The following is a 7,627-nucleotide window of genomic DNA, read 5'->3' on the forward strand; positions in this document are numbered from 1 at the left end:
AGCACAGGGCTAGCAGGTCCCTCCCCTGTAGCAGGTGATGAGAGCAAGTGTGGTGCAGGAGGAACTGGAAAGAGAGTGTCGTCAGAGGCGACACTTGCGTGGATTACAACCATATATTCTTGTGCAATGTAAAAATGCTAACTTGCATCAGCATAACGAAGGACGCACTTAGAATAGAAAAGCTGAGGAGGACAGAAGAATAGGAAGAAAAACAAAATCATGTCCGGTCCTTTTGCCCAGAAATGACCCAAATGAAACTTGGCTGAACTTTTAGACTTTTTCGGGGTGCACATTTTTCAACGTAATTTGACAACGTGGGACCTCTGGAATTGTACATTCTAATTTTCCAGTCCATTTATTTCTTATTCCAGAAAGATTCCATATATAAATATGGCTCATCACAGTGTTGTTTTTAATTCTGAAAAGCTGGAAAGTGGATTCTCGCCACTAGTGTTTATAAATAAATTCAATAAATTTATGCTCTCACAATAAAATATTATGTGGTCATTAAAAAGAACAATCTCATGCTATGCGTATTATCATGGGAGGATGTCCACAAGATCTTGCTGAAATTTTTTTAAAAGTCCCAAAACTGTGTATATGTAATTTGAGACTATTGATGTAAAAATATGGGTGTGTATGTGTGTAAAAAAGAATGTTTGGGCCAGGCATGGTGGCTCACGCCTGTAATCCCAGCACTTTGGGGGGCCGAGGCGGGCAGATCACTTGAGGTCAGGAGTTCAAGACTAGCCTGGCCAAGATGGTGAAACCCCGTCTCTACTAAAATATATATATATATATATATAAATAGCTGGATGTGTTCGTGTGCGCCTGTAATCCCAGCTATTCCAGAGGCTGAGGCAGGAGAATTGCTTGAGCCAAGGAGGCAGAGGTTGCAGTGGGTGACAGAGCGAGTCTCCATCTCAAAAAAAAAAGGATGTTTGCCAAAATGTTAATAATGGTTGTCTTCAGAAGGAGGGATTTTTGTGCTGTTTACTTTCTTCTTGATATTTTTTTTTTTTTGAGACGGAGTCTCACTCTGTCGCCCAGGCTGGAGTGCAGTGGCCGGATCTCAGCTCACTGCAAGCTCCGCCTCCCGGGTTCACGCCATTCTCCTACCTCAGCCTCCCAAGTAGCTGGGACTACAGGTGCCCACCACCTCGCCCGGCTAGGTTTTTGTATTTTTTAGTAGAGATGGGGTTTCACCGTGTTAGCCAGGATGGTCTCGATCTCCTGACCTCGTGAGCCACCCGTCTCGGCCTCCCAAAGTGCTGGGATTACAGGCTTGAGCCACCGCACCCAGCCTCTTCTTGATATTTTTTAACAATTTTTTTTTTTTTTGCAATGAGCATTTACTAGTTTTATATTTTTTAAACTATTTACCTGGAAAAAATTATGCAAAGCTAACTTACCATATAAAATACATTTATTTTGTAGTGAGTGAAAATAAGGGTTACAAAATATGTACATAGTATAATATGTTCATATTTTATACATATGTAAATTTAATTTTTTACATATTTTAGTTTAAGTGTTTAAGTGTATACAACTTTTTTTAAGTGTATACAAATTTTAGTTTAAGTGTATACAAATACAAAAATACATTCACACATTTGAACATATATATAATATGCATATAAATTTTACGTGTATATATAAAAAGTTTTAAAATTTATATATTTTTATTTTTTAAGATTACTCTTTTTTTCTTTTCTTTTCTTTTTTTTTTTTTTTTGAGACAATCTCACACTATTGCCAGGCTGGAGTGCAGTGGCACGATCTCAGCTCACTGAAACCTCCGCCTCCCAGCTTCAAGCGATTCTCCTGCCTCAGCCTCCCAAGTAGCTGGGATTACAGGTGCCCGCCACCGTGCCCAGCTAATTTTTTGTATATTTAGTAGAGACAGGGTTTCACTATGTTGGCCAACCTGGTCTCAAACTCCTGACCTCGTGATCTGCCCACCTCGACCTCCCAAAGTACTGGGATTACAGGTGTGAGCCACCACGCCCGGCCAAGATTATTCTTATATTTTGAATAATAATTGTATTTCCATTCTGGGGAAAAGAGTGATATTTTGGAAACCAGGCGCAGTGGCTCATGCCTATAATCCCAGCACTTTAGGAGGCCGAGGCAGATGGATCACCTGATGTCAGGAGTTCAAGACCACCCTGGCCAACATAGCAAAACCCTGTCTCTACTAAAAATATAAAAATCAGCCGGGCATGGTGGCGGGCGCACCTAGAATCCCAGATACTCGGGAGCCTGAGGTAGGAGAATCGCTTGAGCCTGGGAGGTGGAGGTTGCAGTGAGCCAAGATTGTGCCACTACACTCCAGCCCGGTGGACTGAGAGAGACCCTATCTCCAAAAAAAAAAAAAAAAGTAAGATTTTGGGCTAAGTCTTGGAGGGGTAGGGACGGCCAGTCCAGGGCAGCCCAGGCTGAGGGCATAGCACATATCAAAGACACAAAGCCACAGCAGAGGAGGGCCGCATGTGGCACACGCTGCTCCTGGCACCTGATAGCACCAGTGTTCTGTCCTCCTGGAAACTCTCCTCTTGCTTTCCTGGGTCACTGTTCTCTCCGGGCTGCCCAGTCAGCCAAGCAGGCACCTAGAGGGGCCCTGAGGGATTGCGGCTGTCTCGGGTAGGGGCTCCGTGAGGGGGAAGCCGACCTACTTTCCAGTGTTCCTGAGGCTCAGGCCCATGTGCCACAGTGAGAGTGTGTGAACTCCACGGTCCGTGGCCTTGGGTTCAACTGAGGCACCACCAGCTCCTGGGTGGCTCCGGCCAAGGCACTTTACCTCCCTGGGACTCAGTGTGTTTATCCAGGGGTATGGACAGTAAGAACCTCTGGCCCCCAGGGTTAATGAGAGAATTAAAGCAGACATGGGAACAGCTCCTTTCAACCAACTGGTTATGACCAGAAGGTGCCCAATAACCAGGCATGGCAAAAGCCCAAAGGCAAAAACACAAAGCCCTGACATTTAACAGGTTCTTTTTGTGCTAAGAAACTAGCGCTGGAGACAAGTACTTGTGATATATCCTCGTGGTTGGACATGTTGGTCACAAGTTCTAATTATGGAAATGCCCGCTGACAAAAGGGCCTGTTGATGTGAGTCACTATGGGTGGTTTAACTCTCTAGGCCTGGGCTGCTCCTAGGAATGATTTGCAGATACCTCTATCTATCTACCTAGCTATCTTTTTTTCTTTTTTTCTTTTTTTAAGATTGGAGTTTTGCTCTGTTGCCCAGGCTGGAGTGCAATGGCACAATCTCGGCTCACCGCAACCTCCTTCTCCCAGGTCCAAGTGATTCTCCTGCCTCAGCCTCTGGAGTAGCTGGGATTACAGGCACCCGCCACCACGCCCGGCTAATTTTTGTATTTTTCTAGAGACAGGGTTTCACCATGTTGTTGGCCAGGCTGCTCTGCTAGCTATCTTTTTTTTTTTTTAAGACCGGGTCTCACTCTGTCACCCAGGGTGAAGTACAGTGGCACAATGAGGGCTCACTTTAGCCTTGACCTCCTGGGCTCAAGCAATCCTTCTGCCTCAGCCCTCCGAGTAGCTAAGACTATAGGTGTGTGCCACCATGCCCAGCTAATTATTTTATTGTTGTTTTGAATTGTAATATCGATGTCTCACTGTATTACCCAGGCTGGTCTTGAATTCCTGAGCTCAAGCAATCCTCCCACTTCGGCCTCCCAAAGTGCTGGGATTAGAGGCATAAGCCACTGCATCCGGCCCATAAGATACATATGTTTTTATTAAAATAATGCAGTGATTTGTTTCGTTTTGGTTTTGGTTTCTTTTTTTTTTTAGAGACAAGGTCACGTTCTGTTGCCCAGGTTGTGCACTCACAGCTCACTGCAGCCTTGACCTCCCGGGCTCAGGCAATCCTTTCACCCCAGCCTCCCACGTAGCTGAGACTACAGGCATGTGCCACCACACCTGTTTAATCTTAACTTTTTTAGAGTTGGAGTCTTGCTATGTTGCCCAGGCTGGTTGTGAGCTCCTGGACTCCAGTGATCCACCCGTCTTAGCCTCCCAAAGTGCGTCACCACACCCAGCTAATTTTGTAGAGATGGGATTTCTCCATGTTGGTCAGGCTGGTCTCGAACTCCTGACCTCAGGTGATGTGCTGCCTCGGCCTCCCAAAGCGCTGGGATTACAGGTGTGAGCCACTGAGCCTGGTTGCTACCTGTTCTTATTGTGAATTTATACCCTGAAGAAATAGAGTCTGCCATTTGCTGTAGTAGCAGTCCAGAAAAACAAAGAGTGCTTGTTGGTATAAAGCACGACTAACTGATATTGAGTGTCAACTGGGGGTGACTCATCACAGCAAGAATTGATCAGCTTAACCAGGTGTGGTGGCGTGCAGCTGTGGTCCCAGCTACTCAGGAGGCTGAGGTGGGAGGATCGCCTGGGCCCAGGAGATTGAGGCTGCCATAAGCCAAGATCATGCCACTGCACTCCAACCTGGGCAACAGAGCAAGACCCTGTCTCAAAAAAAAAAAAAAAAAAAAAAGAATCAAAGAATGGATCAGTCTCATATCGTCCAAGCTCACGGAGAGAATGTTGTAGAAAAATCCCAGTGACTTTGTATTGAATCGTCACCCTTAGTGGGTTGGGGACATAGGTTCATAGATCAGCACCTTCACTCCCAGAAAGCACAGGAAGACAATTTCTTTTCTTTTTCTTTTTTTTTTGAGACAGACTTTCACTTTTGTCACCCAGGCTGGAGTGCAGTGGTGCGGTCTCGGCTGACCGCAACCTCCCCCTCCCGGGTTCCAGTGCTTCCCAAACAGCTAGGATTACAAGTGCCCACCACCATGCCCAGCTAATTTTTGTATTTTTAGTAGAGACGGGGTTTCTCCATGTTGGCCAGGCTGGTTTCCAAATCCTGACCTCAGATGATCCACCCGCCTTAGCCTCCCAAAGTGCTGGGATTACAGGCGTGAGCCACCACGCCCGGCCGGGAAGCCAATTTATAACAAGTTTTCTTGGTAAGCATGGGTAATTAGTTGATGACCCTAATGGTTCCTACCCCTCTAAGTTTGGTGCATCCTCTTTCTCTCTCGCAGTCATGTGAGGATACAACACGAAATTGGCCATCTAAGGACCAGGAAGAGAGCTCTCCCCAGAACCCAACCATGCTCGCGCTTGACTTTGGACTTCCTAGCCTCTGCTGTGAGTGATAAATGCTTGTTGTATAATCTGCCCAGCCTCTGGTACTCTGTGACAGCAGCCCAAGCTGACTAAGACACTTGGCAAGTGCATCTCCACAGTAAGATCTGAGCCGTCTCAGCCTGGAAGTTGGTGCTTCCAGATGGCGTTGAGGAAAATGACCAAAGTTTGCCTCTCTCTTTTTTTTTTTTTTGAGACAGAGTCTTGCTCTGGCTGGAGTGCAGTGGTGCGATCTCAGCTCTCTGCAACATCTGCCCCCTGGGTTCAAGCAATTTCTCGTGCCTCAGCCTCCCGAGTAGCTGGGATTACAGGCATGCACCACCACACCCAGCTAATTTTTGTGTTTTTGGTAGTGATGGGGTTTCGCCATGTTGGCCAGGCTGGTTTCAAACTCCTGACTTCAAGCGATCCACCCATGGGGCCTCCCAAAGTGCTGGGATTATAGGCATGAACCACCATACCTGGCCCAAAGTTTTTCTCTTTGACCTTTCATTTTCTATTACTGATCCATCTCCTCACTCTTTTTTTTTTTTTTTTTTTTTGAGATAGGGTCTTGTTCTGTCACCCAGGCTCAAGTGCAGCGGCATGATCATAGCTTATTGTAGCCTCAAACTCCCAGACTCGAGCAATTCTCCTCCTTTAGCCTCCTGAGTAGCTGGGACTACAGACGCAGCCCACCACACCCAGATAGTTTTTATTTTTTTGTAGAGATGGGGTCTCATTATGTTGCCCAGGCTGCTCTCATACTCCCGGGCTCAAGTGATCCTCCAACCTTGGCCTTTCAAAGCACTGGGATTATAGGCGTGAGACATCACGCCCGGCCCTAACCCCCTTTCTGATTGGCGTGTTCTTGACGTAACTTACAAGAGGTTAGAAGTGTTTTTGTAAATATACCTTTTTTTTACAAACTTCAGTTGTAACCAACTATTGCTAAAGAACCCATTCTGATCTCTTAAGGTAACTTTACATTTCTTTACATTAGAAGTTTATATTTGTTCGAATCCATATGCATTGGTTTTACAGTTTTACAGTTTTCTAATTGCCAAAACAATGCAGGATTCTCAGTCACATCGGAATTTCAGATGAACAATGAGTAATTTTTTAGTATAAGCATGTCCCATAAATTTCATGGGATATACTTAACATTAAAAGTTATTTGTTGTTCATTTGAAATTCTAGTTAACTAAGCACCCTGTATTTTCATTTGTAAAACCTGGCCACCCTCTCTCCAAGGGAAATCCTAGTTCCCTATTTCCAAATTGGTGGAGGTGGTGGTGACCTCATGATAACTCATATAACCTATCCACAGTTTCAAGAAGGAAAGAAATGTAATTCTGTATGCTAAAAAGACACATACCACACAAATAACAAATCTGTCCCCATGCAAGGCACAGTGGTGGATGACTCATGGAGAGTGATATCTGGTCAAACACAAGCCCTCGGGTGTGGCGGCTCAGGCTTGTTATCCCAGCACTTTGGGAGGCTGGGGAGGTGGATCACATGATCAACCTGGACAACATTGGAGAAACCCCTCTCTACTAAAAAAAATACAAGAAAATTAGCTGGGCGTGGTGGCACATTCCTCAGGGCGGGAGGCTGAGGTGGGAGGATCACTTGAGCCCAGGAGCCAGGAGGTCCAGGCTGCAGTGAGTCATGGTCACGCCACTGCACTCCAGACCGGACAACAAAGTGAGACGCAGTTTCAAAAAAAAAAAATTAATTAATTAATTAAAATTAAAATTAAAGTAATAAAAATGTAAAAAAATACATATATGTCTTGCTAATACAGATGCATTCAGATAAATTTACCTGAAAATCAATTTCTGAAAAGTAAATTTATTTCCCTAGTTTTCAACCGAAATGAGCACACTAGGCTTTCAACCCCAATCTGCCAATTTATCATTTGGTCCTTAGCAAGTGTATAAACTAAAAACTTCACTGAGACTCAGCTTTCTCCTCTATCAAATATAGCCCAAATGGCTACCTTTCCTTCCAGCCAATGCCAGGGGAAGTGCTTGGTGAGGAAGGGGTAAGCAGCATGACAGGCCCTCCAAGATGGCCCCCTGGCATCTGTGATCTCCCTGTTTCCTTCTCAATAACATGAATGTAGATCAAGCAACTCCTAGGAGTGAGCGTTCTGAAAGGGGCTGTGGGATAGAACACATCCCTGCATCCCCTGAAGAGTTAGACTCCAGCTGGAAAGACAGGACATATGTAGTCATCGGTTACAGTGGTAGCCCCCAGTGAAATGCACCTCCTGGTATTCATGCCCTCTATCCATTACTTCACTGAATCTGGGCTGCCTGAAACAACAAAATGTGACAGAGGTGACACTGTGCCAGCTGTGCCAAGGGGCACACGTGGAGGGGCTCACTTCAGGGTGCTGGATGAAGAACAGGGCAGGAGGCTGGGCGGGGTGGCTCATGCCTATAATCCCAGCACTGTG

Source organism: Theropithecus gelada, chromosome 16 (genome assembly GCF_003255815.1).
Source record: "Theropithecus gelada isolate Dixy chromosome 16, Tgel_1.0, whole genome shotgun sequence".
Taxonomy (NCBI): Eukaryota; Metazoa; Chordata; class Mammalia; order Primates; family Cercopithecidae; genus Theropithecus; species Theropithecus gelada.